Source organism: Atractosteus spatula, chromosome 11 (genome assembly GCF_055471065.1).
Source record: "Atractosteus spatula isolate fAtrSpa1 chromosome 11, fAtrSpa1.hap1, whole genome shotgun sequence".
Classification (NCBI taxonomy): Eukaryota; Metazoa; Chordata; class Actinopteri; order Semionotiformes; family Lepisosteidae; genus Atractosteus; species Atractosteus spatula.
Window position 1 is genome coordinate 17,173,103 of NC_142716.1, and position 17,440 is coordinate 17,190,542.

Sequence of the window (17,440 nt, forward strand, 5' to 3'; positions counted from 1 at the left end):
CACACTTTTCAAAACGTGTTTTTCAGCCCGAAATAAACGCGTTTTCTCAGCCCTTAGAATCGCAGTGTAACTGCCTGGCTCAGAAGAGCACAGTGAGTCAGCCCTTAACCCCAGTGTGCAGAAATTGTCAAAACGTGTTTTTCAGCAGAAATAAACACGTTTTGGCAACTTTGGTCACCCCCATGTAAGTTATAGGGCAGGAACAGCACACTTTTCAAAACGTGTTTTTCAGCCCGAAATAAACGCGTTTTCTTAGCCTTTGGAATCACAGTGTAACTGCCTGGCTCAGAAGAACACACTGAGTCAGCCCTTAACCCCAGTGTGCAGAAATTGTCAAAACGTGTTTTTCAGCAAAAATAAACACGTTTTGGCAACTTTGGTCACCCCCATGTAACTTATAGGGCAGGAACAGCACAGATTTCAAAACGTGTTTTTCAGCCCGAAATAAACGCGTTTTCTCAGCCCTTAGAATCGCAGTGTAACTGCCTGGCTCAGAAGAGCACACTGAGTCAGCCCTTAACCCCAGTGTGCAGAAATTGTCAAAACGTGTTTTTCAGCAGAAATAAACACGTTTTGGCAACTTTGGTCACCACCATGTAACTTATAGGGCAGGAACAGCACAGTTTTCAAAACGTGTTTTTCAGCCCGAAATAAACGCGTTTTCTCAGCCCTTGGAATCACAGTGTAACTGCCTGGCTCAGAAGAGCACACTGAGTCAGCCCTTAAACCCAGTGTGCAGAAATTGTCAAAACGTGTTTTTCAGCAGAAATAAACACGTTTTGGCAACTTTGGTCACCCCCATGTAAGTTATAGGGCAGGAACAGCACACTTTTCAAAACGTGTTTTTCAGCCCGAAATAAACGCGTATTCTCAGCCTTTAGAATCGCAGTGTAACTGCCTGGCTCAGAAGAGCACAGTTGAGTCAGCCCTTAACCCCAGTGTGCAGAAATTGTCAAAACGTGTTTTTCAGCAGAAATAAACACGTTTTGGCAACTTTGGTCACCCCCATGTAAGTTATAGGGCAGGAACAGCACACTTTTCAAAACGTGTTTTTCAGCCCGAAATAAACGCGTTTTCTCAGCCCTTAGAATCGCAGTGTAACTGCCTGGCTCAGAAGAGCACACTGAGTCAGCCCTTAACCCCAGTGTGCAGAAATTGTCAAAACGTGGTTTTCAGCAGAAATAAACACGTTTTGGCAACTTTGGTCACCCCCATGTAAGTTATAGGGCAGGAACAGCACAGTTTTCAAAACGTGTTTTTCAGCCCGAAATAAACGCGTTTTCTCAGCCCTTGGAATCACAATGTAACTGCCTGGCTCAGAAGAGCACACTGAGTCAGCCCTTAACCCCAGTGTGCAGAAATTGTCAAAACGTGTTTTTCAGCAAAAATAAACACGTTCTGGCAACTTTGGTCACCACCATGTAAGTTATAGGGCAGGAACAGCACACTTTTCAAAACGTGTTTTTCAGCCCGAAATAAACGCGTTTTCTCAGCCCTTAGAATCGCAGTATAACTGCCTGGCTCAGAAGAGCACAGTGAGTCAGCCCTTAACCCCAGTGTGCAGAAATTGTCAAAACGTGTTTTTCAGCAGAAATAAACACGTTTTGGCAACTTTGGTCACCCCCATGTAACTTATAGGGCAGGAACAGCACACTTTTCAAAACGTGTTTTTCAGCCCGATATAAACGCGTTTTCTCAGCCTTTAGAATCGCAGTGTAACTGCCTGGCTCAGAAGAGCACAGTTGAGTCAGCCCTTAACCCCAGTGTGCAGAAATTGTCAAAACGTGTTTTTCAGCAGAAATAAACACGTTTTGGCAACTTTGGTCACCCCCATGTAAGTTATAGGGCAGGAACAGCACACTTTTCAAAACGTGTTTTTCAGCCCGTAATAAACGCGTTTTCTCAGCCCTTAGAATCCCAGTGTAACTGCCTGGCTCAGAAGAGCACAGTGAGTCAGCCCTTAACCCCAGTGTGCAGAAATTGTCAAAACGTGTTTTTCAGCAGAAATAAACACGTTTTGGCAACTTTGGTCACCCTCATGTAAGTTAAAGGGCAGGAACAGCACAGTTTTCAAAACGTGTTTTTCAGCCCGAAATAAACGCGTTTTCTCAGCCCTTGGAATCACAGTGTAACTGCCTGGCTCAGAAGAGCACACTGAGTCAGCCCTTAACCCCAGTGTGCAGAAATTGTCAAAACGTGTTTTTCAGCAGAAATAAACACGTTTTGGCATCTTTGGTCACCCCCATGTAAGTTATAGGGCAGGAACAGCACAGTTTTCAAAACGTGTTTTTCAGCCCGAAATAAACGCGTTTTCTCAGCCCTTAGAATCGCAGTGTAACTGCCTGGCTCAGAAGAGCACACTGAGTCAGCCCTTAACCCCACTGTGCAGAAATTGTCAAAACGTGTTTTTCAGCAGAAATAAACACATTTTGGCAACTTTGGTCACCACCATGTAAGTTATAGGGCAGGAACAGCACAGTTTTCAAAATGTGTTTTTCAGTCCGAAATAAACGCGTTTTCTCAGCCCTTAGAATCGCAGTGTAACTGCCTGGCTCAGAAGAGCACACTGAGTCAGCCCTTAAACCCAGTGTGCAGAAATTGTCAAAACGTGTTTTTCAGCAGAAATAAACACGTTTTGGCAACTTTGGTCACCCCCATGTAAGTTATAGGGCAGGAACAGCACACTTTTCAAAACGTGCTTTTCAGCCCGAAATAAACGCGTTTTCTCAGCCCTTAGAATCGCAGTGTAACTGCCTGGCTCAGAAGAGCACAGTGAGTCAGCCCTTAACCCCAGTGTGCAGAAATTGTCAAAACGTGTTTTTCAGCAGAAATAAACACGTTTTGGCAACTTTGGTCACCCCCATGTAAGTTATAGGGCAGGAACAGCACAGTTTTCAAAACGTGTTTTTCAGCCCGAAATAAACGCGTTTTCTCAGCCCTTGGAATCACAGTGTAACTGCCTGGCTCAGAAGAACACACTGAGTCAGCCCTTAACCCCAGTGTGCAGAAATTGTCAAAACGTGTTTTTCAGCAGAAATAAACACGTTTTGGCAACTTTGGTCACCCCCATGTAAGTTATAGGGCAGGAACAGCTCAGTTTTCAAAACGTGTTTTTCAGCCCGAAATAAACACGTTTTCTCAGCCCTTGGAATCACAGTGTAACTGCCTGGCTCAGAAGAGCACACTGAGTCAGCCCTTAAACCCAGTGTGCAGAAATTGTCAAAACGTGTTTTTCAGCAGAAATAAACACGTTTTGGCAACTTTGGTCACCCCCATGTAAGTTATAGGGCAGGAACAGCACACTTTTCAAAACGTGTTTTTCAGCCCGAAATAAACGCGTTTTCTCAGCCTTTAGAATCGCAGTGTAACTGCCTGGCTCAGAAGAGCACAGTTGAGTCAGCCCTTAACCCCAGTGTGCAGAAATTGTCAAAACGTGTTTTTCAGCAGAAATAAACACGTTTTGGCAACTTTGGTCACCCCCATGTAAGTTATAGGGCAGGAACAGCACACTTTTCAAAACGTGTTTTTCAGCCCGAAATAAACGCGTTTTCTCAGCCCTTAGAATCGCAGTGTAACTGCCTGGCTCAGAAGAGCACAGTGAGTCAGCCCTTAACCCCAGTGTGCAGAAATTGTCAAAACGTGTTTTTCAGCAGAAATAAACACGTTTTGGCAACTTTGGTCACCCCCATGTAAGTTATAGGGCAGGAACAGCACAGTTTTCAAAACGTGCTTTTCAGCCCGAAATAAACGCGTTTGCTCAGCCCTTGGAATCACAGTGTAACTGCCTGGCTCAGAAGAGCACAGTGAGTCAGCCCTTAACCCCAGTGTGCAGAAATTGTCAAAACGTGTTTTTCAGCAGAAATAAACACGTTTTGGCAACTTTGGTCACCCCCATGTAAGTTATAGGGCAGGAACAGCACAGTTTTCAAAACGTGTTTTTCAGCCCGAAATAAACGCGTTTTCTCAGCCCTTGGAATCACAGTGTAACTGCCTGGCTCAGAAGAACACACTGAGTCAGCCCTTAACCCCAGTGTGCAGAAATTGTCAAAACGTGTTTTTCAGCAAAAATAAACACGTTTTGGCAACTTTGGTCACCCCCATGTAACTTATAGGGCAGGAACAGCACAGATTTCAAAACGTGTTTTTCAGCCCGAAATAAACGCGTTTTCTCAGCCCTTAGAATCGCAGTGTAACTGCCTGGCTCAGAAGAGCACACTGAGTCAGCCCTTAACCCCAGTGTGCAGAAATTGTCAAAACGTGTTTTTCAGCAGAAATAAACACGTTTTGGCAACTTTGGTCACCACCATGTAAGTTATAGGGCAAGGAACAGCACAGTTTTCAAAACGTGTTTTTCAGCCCGAAATAAACGCGTTTTCTCAGCCCTTGGAATCACAGTGTAACTGCCTGGCTCAGAAGAGCACACTGAGTCAGCCCTTAACCCCAGTGTGCAGAAATTGTCAAAACGTGTTTTTCAGCAGAAATAAACACGTTTTGGCAACTTTGGTCACCCCCATGTAAGTTATAGGGCAGGAACAGCACACTTTTCAAAACGTGTTTTTCAGCCCGTAATAAACGCGTTTTCTCAGCCCTTAGAATCGCAGTGTAACTGCCTGGCTCAGTAGAGCACAGTGAGTCAGCCCTTAACCCCAGTGTGCAGAAATTGTCAAAACGTGTTTTTCAGCAGAAATAAACACGTTTTGGCAACTTTGGTCACCCCCATGTAAGTTATAGGGCAGGAACAGCACACTTTTCAAAACGTGTTTTTCAGCCCGAAATAAACGCGTTTTCTCAGCCCTTAGAATCGCAGTGTAACTGCCTGGCTCAGAAGAGCACACTGAGTCAGCCCTTAACCCCAGTGTGCAGAAATTGTCAAAACGTGTTTTTCAGCAGAAATAAACACGTTTTGGCAACTTTGGTCACCCCCATGTAAGTTATAGGGCAGGAACAGCACACTTTTCAAAACGTGTTTTTCAGCCCGTAATAAACGCGTTTTCTCAGCCCTTAGAATCCCAGTGTAACTGCCTGGCTCAGAAGAGCACAGTGAGTCAGCCCTTAACCCCAGTGTGCAGAAATTGTCAAAACGTGTTTTTCAGCAGAAATAAACACGTTTTGGCAACTTTGGTCACCCTCATGTAAGTTATAGGGCAGGAACAGCACAGTTTTCAAAACGTGTTTTTCAGCCCGAAATAAACGCGTTTTCTCAGCCCTTGGAATCACAGTGTAACTGCCTGGCTCAGAAGAGCACACTGAGTCAGCCCTTAACCCCAGTGTGCAGAAATTGTCAAAACGTGTTTTTCAGCAGAAATAAACACGTTTTGGCAACTTTGGTCACCCCCATGTAAGTTATAGGGCAGGAACAGCACAGTTTTCAAAACGTGTTTTTCAGCCCGAAATAAACGCGTTTTCTCAGCCCTTAGAATCGCAGTGTAACTGCCTGGCTCAGAAGAGCACACTGAGTCAGCCCTTAACCCCACTGTGCAGAAATTGTCAAAACGTGTTTTTCAGCAGAAATAAACACGTTTTGGCAACTTTGGTCACCCCCATGTAAGTTATAGGGCAGGAACAGCACAGTTTTCAAAACGTGTTTTTCAGCCCGAAATAAACGCGTTTTCTCAGCCCTTAGAATCGCAGTGTAACTGCCTGGCTCAGAAGAGCACACTGAGTCAGCCCTTAACCCCAGTTATCAGAAATTGTCAAAACATGTTTTTCAGCAGAAATAAACACGTTTTGGCAACTTTGGTCACCACCATGTAACTTATAGGGCAGGAACAGCACAGTTTTCAAAACGTGTTTTTCAGCCCGAAAAAAACACGTTTTCTCAGCCCTTAGAATGGCAGTGTAACTGCCTGGCTCAGAAGAGCACACTGAGTCAGCCCTTAACCCCAGTGATCAGAAATTGTCAAAACATGTTTTTCAGCAGAAATAAACACATTTTGGCAACTTTGGTCACCACCATGTAAGTTATAGGGCAGGAACAGCACAGTTTTCAAAATGTGTTTTTCAGTCCGAAATAAACGCGTTTTCTCAGCCCTTAGAATCGCAGTGTAACTGCCTGGCTCAGAAGAGCACACTGAGTCAGCCCTTAAACCCAGTGTGCAGAAATTGTCAAAACGTGTTTTTCAGCAGAAATAAACACGTTTTGGCAACTTTGGTCACCCCCATGTAAGTTATAGGGCAGGAACAGCACACTTTTCAAAACGTGTTTTTCAGCCCGAAATAAACGCGTTTTCTCAGCCTTTAGAATCGCAGTGTAACTGCCTGGCTCAGAAGAGCACAGTTGAGTCAGCCCTTAACCCCAGTGTGCAGAAATTGTGAAAACGTGTTTTTCAGCAGAAATAAACACGTTTTGGCAACTTTGGTCACCCCCATGTAAGTTATAGGGCAGGAACAGCACACTTTTCAAAACGTGCTTTTCAGCCCGAAATAAACGCGTTTTCTCAGCCCTTAGAATCGCAGTGTAACTGCCTGGCTCAGAAGAGCACAGTGAGTCAGCCCTTAACCCCAGTGTGCAGAAATTGTCAAAACGTGTTTTTCAGCAGAAATAAACACGTTTTGGCAACTTTGGTCACCCCCATGTAAGTTATAGGGCAGGAACAGCACAGTTTTCAAAACGTGTTTTTCAGCCCGAAATAAACGCGTTTTCTCAGCCCTTGGAATCACAGTGTAACTGCCTGGCTCAGAAGAACACACTGAGTCAGCCCTTAACCCCAGTGTGCAGAAATTGTCAAAACGTGTTTTTCAGCAGAAATAAACACGTTTTGGCAACTTTGGTCACCCCCATGTAAGTTATAGGGCAGGAACAGCTCAGTTTTCAAAACGTGTTTTTCAGCCCGAAATAAACACGTTTTCTCAGCCCTTGGAATCACAGTGTAACTGCCTGGCTCAGAAGAGCACACTGAGTCAGCCCTTAAACCCAGTGTGCAGAAATTGTCAAAACGTGTTTTTCAGCAGAAATAAACACGTTTTGGCAACTTTGGTCACCCCCATGTAAGTTATAGGGCAGGAACAGCACACTTTTCAAAACGTGTTTTTCAGCCCGAAATAAACGCGTTTTCTCAGCCTTTAGAATCGCAGTGTAACTGCCTGGCTCAGAAGAGCACAGTTGAGTCAGCCCTTAACCCCAGTGTGCAGAAATTGTCAAAACGTGTTTTTCAGCAGAAATAAACACGTTTTGGCAACTTTGGTCACCCCCATGTAAGTTATAGGGCAGGAACAGCACACTTTTCAAAACGTGTTTTTCAGCCCGAAATAAACGCGTTTTCTCAGCCCTTAGAATCGCAGTGTAACTGCCTGGCTCAGAAGAGCACAGTGAGTCAGCCCTTAACCCCAGTGTGCAGAAATTGTCAAAACGTGTTTTTCAGCAGAAATAAACACGTTTTGGCAACTTTGGTCACCCCCATGTAAGTTATAGGGCAGGAACAGCACAGTTTTCAAAACGTGTTTTTCAGCCCGAAATAAACGCGTTTGCTCAGCCCTTGGAATCACAGTGTAACTGCCTGGCTCAGAAGAGCACAGTGAGTCAGCCCTTAACCCCAGTGTGCAGAAATTGTCAAAACGTGTTTTTCAGCAGAAATAAACACGTTTTGGCAACTTTGGTCACCCCCATGTAAGTTATAGGGCAGGAACAGCACAGTTTTCAAAACGTGTTTTTCAGCCCGAAATAAACGCGTTTTCTCAGCCCTTGGAATCACAGTGTAACTGCCTGGCTCAGAAGAACACACTGAGTCAGCCCTTAACCCCAGTGTGCAGAAATTGTCAAAACGTGTTTTTCAGCAAAAATAAACACGTTTTGGCAACTTTGGTCACCCCCATGTAACTTATAGGGCAGGAACAGCACAGATTTCAAAACGTGTTTTTCAGCCCGAAATAAACGCGTTTTCTCAGCCCTTAGAATCGCAGTGTAACTGCCTGGCTCAGAAGAGCACACTGAGTCAGCCCTTAACCCCAGTGTGCAGAAATTGTCAAAACGTGTTTTTCAGCAGAAATAAACACGTCTTGGCAACTTTGGTCACCCCCATGTAAGTTATAGGGCAGGAACAGCACACTTTTCAAAACGTGTTTTTCAGCCCGAAATAAACGCGTTTTCTCAGCCCTTAGAATCGCAGTGTAACTGCCTGGCTCAGAAGAGCACACTGAGTCAGCCCTTAACCCCAGTGTGCAGAAATTGTCAAAACGTGTTTTTCAGCAGAAATAAACACGTTTTGGCAACTTTGGTCATCACCATGTAACTTATAGGGCAGGAACAGCACAGTTTTCAAAACTTGTTTTTCAGCCGAAATAAACGCGTTTTCTCAGCCCTTGGAATCACAGTGTAACTGCCTGGCTCAGAAGAGCACACTGAGTCAGCCCTTAACCCCAGTGTGCAGAAATTATCAAAACGTGTTTTTCAGCAGAAATAAACACGTTTTGGCAACTTTGGTCACCCCCATGTAAGTTATAGGGCAGGAACAGCACACTTTTCAAAACGTGTTTTTCAGCCCGAAATAAACGCGTTTTCTCAGCCCTTGGAATCACAATGTAACTGCCTGGCTCAGAAGAGCACACTGAGTCAGCCCTTAACCCCAGTGTGCAGAAATTGTCAAAACGTGTTTTTCAGCAGAAATAAACACGTTTTGGCAACTTTGGTCACCCCCATGTAACTTATAGGGCAGGAACAGCACAGTTTTCAAAACGTGTTTTTCAGCCCGAAATAAACACGTTTTCTCAGCCCTTGGAATCACAGTGTAACTGCCTGGCTCAGAAGAGCACACTGAGTCAGCCCTTAACCCCAGTGTGCAGAAATTGTCAAAACGTGTTTTTCAGCAGAAATAAACACGTTTTGGCAACTTTGGTCACCCCCATGTAAGTTATAGGGCAGGAACAGCACACTTTTCAAAACGTGTTTTTCAGCCCGAAATAAACGCGTTTTCTCAGCCCTTGGAATCACAGTGTAACTGCCTGGCTCAGAAGAGCACACTGAGTCAGCCCTTAACCCCAGTGTGCAGAAATTGTCAAAACGTGTTTTTCAGCAAAAATAAACACGTTTTGGCAACTTTGGTCACCCCCATGTAACTTATAGGGCAGGAACAGCACAGATTTCAAAACGTGTTTTTCAGCCCGAAATAAACGCGTTTTCTCAGCCCTTAGAATCGCAGTGTAACTGCCTGGCTCAGAAGAGCACACTGAGTCAGCCCTTAACCCCAGTGTGCAGAAATTGTCAAAACGTGTTTTTCAGCAGAAATAAACACGTTTTGGCAACTTTGGTCACCCCCATGTAACTTATAGGGCAGGAACAGCACAGTTTTCAAAACGTGTTTTTCAGCCCGAAATAAACACGTTTTCTCAGCCCTTGGAATCACAGTGTAACTGCCTGGCTCAGAAGAGCTCACTGAGTCAGCCCTTAACCCCAGTGTGCAGAAATTGTCAAAACGTGTTTTTCAGCAGAAATAAACACGTTTTGGCAACTTTGGTCACCCCCATGTAAGTTATAGGGCAGGAACAGCACACTTTTCAAAACGTGTTTTTCAGCCCGATATAAACGCGTTTTCTCAGCCTTTAGAATCGCAGTGTAACTGCCTGGCTCAGAAGAGCACAGTTGAGTCAGCCCTTAACCCCAGTGTGCAGAAATTGTCAAAACGTGTTTTTCAGCAGAAATAAACACGTTTTGGCAACTTTGGTCACCCCCATGTAAGTTATAGGGCAGGAACAGCACACTTTTCAAAACGTGTTTTTCAGCCCGAAATAAACGCGTTTTCTCAGCCTTTAGAATCGCAGTGTAACTGCCTGGCTCAGAAGAGCACAGTGAGTCAGCCCTTAACCCCAGTGTGCAGAAATTGTCAAAACGTGTTTTTCAGCAGAAATAAACACGTTTTGGCAACTTTGGTCACCCCCATGTAAGTTATAGGGCAGGAACAGCACACTTTTCAAAACGTGTTTTTCAGCCCGAAATAAACGCGTTTTCTCAGCCCTTAGAATCGCAGTGTAACTGCCTGGCTCAGAAGAGCACACTGAGTCAGCCCTTAACCCCAGTGTGCAGAAATTGTCAAAACGTGTTTTTCAGCAGAAATAAACACGTTTTGGCAACTTTGGTCACCCCCATGTAAGTTATAGGGCAGGAACAGCACACTTTTCAAAACGTGTTTTTCAGCCCGTAATAAACGCGTTTTCTCAGCCCTTAGAATCCCAGTGTAACTGCCTGGCTCAGAAGAGCACAGTGAGTCAGCCCTTAACCCCAGTGTGCAGAAATTGTCAAAACGTGTTTTTCAGCAGAAATAAACACGTTTTGGCAACTTTGGTCACCCCCATGTAAGTTATAGGGCAGGAACAGCACAGTTTTCAAAACGTGTTTTTCAGCCCGAAATAAACGCGTTTTCTCAGCCCTTAGAATCGCAGTGTAACTGCCTGGCTCAGAAGAGCACACTGAGTCAGCCATTAACCCCAGTGTGCAGAAATTGTCAAAACGTGTTTTTCAGCAGAAATAAACACGTTTTGGCAACTTTGGTCACCCCCATGTAAGTTATAGGGCAGGAACAGCACAGTTTTCAAAACGTGTTTTTCAGCCCGAAATAAACACGTTTTCTCAGCCCTTGGAATCACAGTGTAACTGCCTGGCTCAGAAGAGCACACTGAGTCAGCCCTTAACCCCAGTGTGCAGAAATTGTCAAAACGTGTTTTTCAGCAGAAATAAACACGTTTTGGCAACTTTGGTCACCCCCATGTAAGTTATAGGTCAGGAACAGCACACTTTTCAAAACGTGTTTTTCAGCCCGAAATTAACGCGTTTTCTCAGCCCTTAGAATCGCAGTGTAACTGCCTGGCTCAGAAGAGCACAGTGAGTCAGCCCTTAACCCCAGTGTGCAGAAATTGTCAAAACGTGTTTTTCAGCAGAAATAAACACGTTTTGGCAACTTTGGTCACCCCCATGTAAGTTATAGGGCAGGAACAGCTCAGTTTTCAAAACGTGTTTTTCAGCCCGAAATAAACACGTTTTCTCAGCCCTTGGAATCACAGTGTAACTGCCTGGCTCAGAAGAGCACACTGAGTCAGCCCTTAAACCCAGTGTGCAGAAATTGTCAAAACGTGTTTTTCAGCAGAAATAAACACGTTTTGGCAACTTTGGTCACCCCCATGTAAGTTATAGGGCAGGAACAGCACAGTTTTCAAAACGTGTTTTTCAGCCCGAAATAAACGCGTTTTCTCAGCCCTTGGAATCACAATGTAACTGCCTGGCTCAGAAGAGCACACTGAGTCAGCCCTTAACCCCAGTGTGCAGAAATTGTCAAAACGTGTTTTTCAGCAAAAATAAACACGTTCTGGCAACTTTGGTCACCACCATGTAAGTTATAGGGCAGGAACAGCACACTTTTCAAAACGTGTTTTTCAGCCCGAAATAAACGCGTTTTCTCAGCCCTTAGAATCGCAGTATAACTGCCTGGCTCAGAAGAGCACAGTGAGTCAGCCCTTAACCCCAGTGTGCAGAAATTGTCAAAACGTGTTTTTCAGCAGAAATAAACACGTTTTGGCAACTTTGGTCACCCCCATGTAACTTATAGGGCAGGAACAGCACAGTTTTCAAAACATGTTTTTCAGCCCGAAATAAACACGTTTTCTCAGCCCTTGGAATCACAGTGTAACTGCCTGGCTCAGAAGAGCTCACTGAGTCAGCCCTTAACCCCAGTGTGCAGAAATTGTCAAAACGTGTTTTTCAGCAGAAATAAACACGTTTTGGCAACTTTGGTCACCCCCATGTAAGTTATAGGGCAGGAACAGCACACTTTTCAAAACGTGTTTTTCAGCCCGAAATAAACGCGTTTTCTCAGCCCTTAGAATCGCAGTGTAACTGCCTGGCTCAGAAGAGCACAGTGAGTCAGCCATTAACCCCAGTGTGCAGAAATTGTCAAAACGTGTTTTTCAGCAGAAATAAACACGTCTTGGCAACTTTGGTCACCCCCATGTAAGTTATAGGGCAGGAACAGCACACTTTTCAAAACGTGTTTTTCAGCCCGAAATAAACGCGTTTTCTCAGCCCTTAGAATCGCAGTGTAACTGCCTGGCTCAGAACAGCACACTGAGTCAGCCCTTAACCCCAGTGTGCAGAAATTGTCAAAACGTGTTTTTCAGCAGAAATAAACACGTTTTGGCAACTTTGGTCATCACCATGTAACTTATAGGGCAGGAACAGCACAGTTTTCAAAACTTGTTTTTCAGCCCGAAATAAACGCGTTTTCTCAGCCCTTGGAATCACAGTGTAACTGCCTGGCTCAGAAGAGCACACTGAGTCAGCCCTTAACCCCAGTGTGCAGAAATTATCAAAACGTGTTTTTCAGCAGAAATAAACACGTTTTGGCAACTTTGGTCACCCCCATGTAAGTTATAGGGCAGGAACAGCACACTTTTCAAAACGTGTTTTTCAGCCCGAAATAAACGCGTTTTCTCAGCCCTTAGAATCACAATGTAACTGCCTGGCTCAGAAGAGCACAGTGAGTCAGCCCTTAACCCCAGTGTGTAGAAATTGTCAAAACGTGTTTTTCAGCAGAAATAAACACGTTTTGGCAACTTTGGTCACCACCATGTAACTTATACGGCAGGAACAGCACAGTTTTCAAAACGTGTTTTTCAGCCCGAAATAAACGCGTTTTCTCAGCCCTTGGAATCACAGTGTAACTGCCTGGCTCAGAAGAGCACACTGAGTCAGCCCTTTACCCCAGTGTGCAGAAATTGTCAAAACGTGTTTTTCAGCAGAAATAAACACGTTTTGGCAACTTTGGTCACCCCCATGTAAGTTATAGGGCAGGAACAGCTCAGTTTTCAAAACGTGTTTTTCAACCCGAAATAAACACGTTTTCTCAGCCCTTGGAATCACAGTGTAACTACCTGGCTCAGAAGAGCACACTGAGTCAGCCCTTAACCCCAGTGTGCAGAAATTGTCAAAACGTGTTTTTCAGCAGAAATAAACACGTTTTGGCAACTTTGGTCACCCCCATGTAAGTTATAGGGCAGGAACAGCACACTTTTCAAAACGTGTTTTTCAGCCCGAAATAAACGCGTTTTCTCAGCCCTTAGAATCGCAGTGTAACTGCCTGGCTCAGAAGAGCACAGTGAGTCAGCCCTTAACCCCAGTGTGCAGAAATTGTCAAAACGTGTTTTTCAGCAAAAATAAACACGTTTTGGCAACTTTGGTCACCCCCATGTAACTTATAGGGCAGGAACAGCACAGATTTCAAAACGTGTTTTTCAGCCCGAAATAAACGCGTTTTCTCAGCCCTTAGAATCGCAGTGTAACTGCCTGGCTCAGAAGAGCACACTGAGTCAGCCCTTAACCCCAGTGTGCAGAAATTGTCAAAACGTGTTTTTCAGCAGAAATAAACACGTTTTGGCAACTTTGGTCACCACCATGTAACTTATAGGGCAGGAACAGCACAGTTTTCAAAACGTGTTTTTCAGCCCGAAATAAACGCGTTTTCTCAGCCCTTGGAATCACAGTGTAACTGCCTGGCTCAGAAGAGCACACTGAGTCAGCCCTTTACCCCAGTGTGCAGAAATTGTCAAAACGTGTTTTTCAGCAGAAATAAACACGTTTTGGCAACTTTGGTCACCCCCATGTAAGTTATAGGGCAGGAACAGCTCAGTTTTCAAAACGTGTTTTTCAGCCTGAAATAAACACGTTTTCTCAGCCCTTGGAATCACAGTGTAACTGCCTGGCTCAGAAGAGCACACTGAGTCAGCCCTTAACCCCAGTGTGCAGAAATTGTCAAAACGTGTTTTTCAGCAGAAATAAACACGTTTTGGCAACTTTGGTCACCCCCATGTAAGTTATAGGGCAGGAACAGCACACTTTTCAAAACGTGTTTTTCAGCCCGAAATAAACGCGTTTTCTCAGCCCTTGGAATCACAGTGTAACTGCCTGGCTCAGAAGAGCACACTGAGTCAGCCCTTTACCCCAGTGTGCAGAAATTGTCAAAACGTGTTTTTCAGCAGAAATAAACACGTTTTGGCAACTTTGGTCACCCCCATGTAAGTTATAGGGCAGGAACAGCTCAGTTTTCAAAACGTGTTTTTCAGCCCGAAATAAACACGTTTTCTCAGCCCTTGGAATCACAGTGTAACTGCCTGGCTCAGAAGAGCACACTGAGTCAGCCCTTAACCCCAGTGTGCAGAAATTGTCAAAACGTGTTTTTCAGCAGAAATAAACACGTTTTGGCAACTTTGGTCACCCCCATGTAAGTTATAGGGCAGGAACAGCACACTTTTCAAAACGTGTTTTTCAGCCCGAAATAAACGGGTTTTCTCAGCCCTTAGAATCGCAGTGTAACTGCCTGGCTCAGAAGAGCACAGTGAGTCAGCCCTTAACCCCAGTGTGCAGAAATTGTCAAAACGTGTTTTTCAGCAAAAATAAACACGTTTTGGCAACTTTGGTCACCCCCATGTAACTTATAGGGCAGGAACAGCACAGATTTCAAAACGTGTTTTTCAGCCCGAAATAAACGCGTTTTCTCAGCCCTTAGAATCGCAGTGTAACTGCCTGGCTCAGAAGAGCACACTGAGTCAGCCCTTAACCCCAGTGTGCAGAAATTGTCAAAACGTGTTTTTCAGCAAAAATAAACACGTTCTGGCAACTTTGGTCACCACCATGTAAGTTATAGGGCAGGAACAGCACACTTTTCAAAACGTGTTTTTCAGCCCGAAATAAACGCGTTTTCTCAGCCCTTAGAATCGCAGTATAACTGCCTGGCTCAGAAGAGCACAGTGAGTCAGCCCTTAACCCCAGTGTGCAGAAATTGTCAAAACGTGTTTTTCAGCAGAAATAAACACGTTTTGGCAACTTTGGTCACCCCCATGTAACTTATAGGGCAGGAACAGCACAGTTTTCAAAACGTGTTTTTCAGCCCGAAATAAACACGTTTTCTCAGCCCTTGGAATCACAGTGTAACTGCCTGGCTCAGAAGAGCTCACTGAGTCAGCCCTTAACCCCAGTGTGCAGAAATTGTCAACACGTGTTTTTCAGCAGAAATAAACACGTTTTGGCAACTTTGGTCACCCCCATGTAAGTTATAGGGCAGGAACAGCACACTTTTCAAAACGTGTTTTTCAGCCCGAAATAAAAGCGTTTTCTCAGCCCTTAGAATCGCAGTGTAACTGCCTGGCTCAGAAGAGCACAGTGAGTCAGCCATTAACCCCAGTGTGCAGAAATTGTCAAAACGTGTTTTTCAGCAGAAATAAACACGTCTTGGCAACTTTGGTCACCCCCATGTAAGTTATAGGGCAGGAACAGCACACTTTTCAAAACGTGTTTTTCAGCCCGAAATAAACGCGTTTTCTCAGCCCTTAGAATCGCAGTGTAACTGCCTGGCTCAGAACAGCACACTGAGTCAGCCCTTAACCCCAGTGTGCAGAAATTGTCAAAGCGTGTTTTTCAGCAGAAATAAACACGTTTTGGCAACTTTGGTCATCACCATGTAACTTATAGGGCAGGAACAGCACAGTTTTCAAAACTTGTTTTTCAGCCCGAAATAAACGCGTTTTCTCAGCCCTTGGAATCACAGTGTAACTGCCTGGCTCAGAAGAGCACACTGAGTCAGCCCTTAACCCCAGTGTGCAGAAATTGTCAAAACGTGTTTTTCAGCAGAAATAAACACGTTTTGGCAACTTTGGTCACCCCCATGTAAGTTATAGGGCAGGAACAGCACACTTTTCAAAACGTGTTTTTCAGCCCGTAATAAACGCGTTTTCTCAGCCCTTAGAATCGCAGTGTAACTGCCTGGCTCAGTAGAGCACAGTGAGTCAGCCCTTAACCCCAGTGTGCAGAAATTGTCAAAACGTGTTTTTCAGCAGAAATAAACACGTCTTGGCAACTTTGGTCACCCCCATGTAAGTTATAGGGCAGGAACAGCACACTTTTCAAAACGTGTTTTTCAGCCCAAAATAAACGCGTTTTCTCAGCCCTTAGAATCGCAGTGTAACTGCCTGGCTCAGAAGAGCACAGTGAGTCAGCCCTTAACCCCAGTGTGCAGAAATTGTCAAAGCGTGTTTTTCAGCAGAAATAAACACGTTTTGGCAACTTTGGTCACCCCCATGTAAGTTATAGGGCAGGAACAGCTCAGTTTTCAAAACGTGTTTTTCAGCCCGAAATAAACGCGTTTTCTCAGCCCTTGGAATCACAGTGTAACTGCCTGGCTCAGAAGAGCACACTGAGTCAGCCCTTAACCCCAGTGTGCAGAAATTGTCAAAACGTGTTTTTCAGCAGAAATAAACACGTTTTGGCAACTTTGGTCACCCCCATGTAAGTTATAGGGCAGGAACAGCACACTTTTCAAAACGTGTTTTTCAGCCCGTAATAAACGCGTTTTCTCAGCCCTTAGAATCGCAGTGTAACTGCCTGGCTCAGTAGAGCACAGTGAGTCAGCCCTTAACCCCAGTGTGCAGAAATTGTCAAAACGTGTTTTTCAGCAGAAATAAACACGTCTTGGCAACTTTGGTCACCCCCATGTAAGTTATAGGGCAGGAACAGCACACTTTTCAAAACGTGTTTTTCAGCCCGAAATAAACGCGTTTTCTCAGCCCTTAGAATCGCAGTGTAACTGCCTGGCTCAGAAGAGCACAGTGAGTCAGCCCTTAACCCCAGTGTGCAGAAATTGTCAAAATGTGTTTTTCAGCAGAAATAAACACGTTTTGGCAACTTTGGTCACCCCCATGTAAGTTATAGGGCAGGAACAGCTCAGTTTTCAAAACGTGTTTTTCAGCCCGAAATAAACGCGTTTTCTCAGCCCTTGGAATCACAGTGTAACTGCCTGGCTCAGAAGAGCACAGTGAGTCAGCCCTTAACCCCAGTGTGCAGAAATTGTCAAAATGTGTTTTTCAGCAGAAATAAACACGTTTTGGCAACTTTGGTCACCCCCATGTAAGTTATAGGGCAGGAACAGCTCAGTTTTCAAAACGTGTTTTTCAGCCCGAAATAAACGCGTTTTCTCAGCCCTTGGAATCACAGTGTAACTGCCTGGCTCAGAAGAGCACACTGAGTCAGCCCTTTACCCCAGTGTGCAGAAATTGTCAAAACGTGTTTTTCAGCAGAAATAAACACGTTTTGGCAACTTTGGTCACCCCCATGTAAGTTATAGGGCAGGAACAGCTCAGTTTTCAAAACGTGTTTTTCAGCCCGAAATAAACACGTTTTCTCAGCCCTTGGAATCACAGTGTAACTGCCTGGCTCAGAAGAGCACACTGAGTCAGCCCTTAACCCCAGTGTGCAGAAATTGTCAAAACGTGTTTTTCAGCAGAAATAAACACGTTTTGGCAACTTTGGTCACCCCCATGTAAGTTATAGGGCAGGAACAGCACACTTTTCAAAACGTGTTTTTCAGCCCGAAATAAACGGGTTTTCTCAGCCCTTAGAATCGCAGTGTAACTGCCTGGCTCAGAAGAGCACAGTGAGTCAGCCCTTAACCCCAGTGTGCAGAAATTGTCA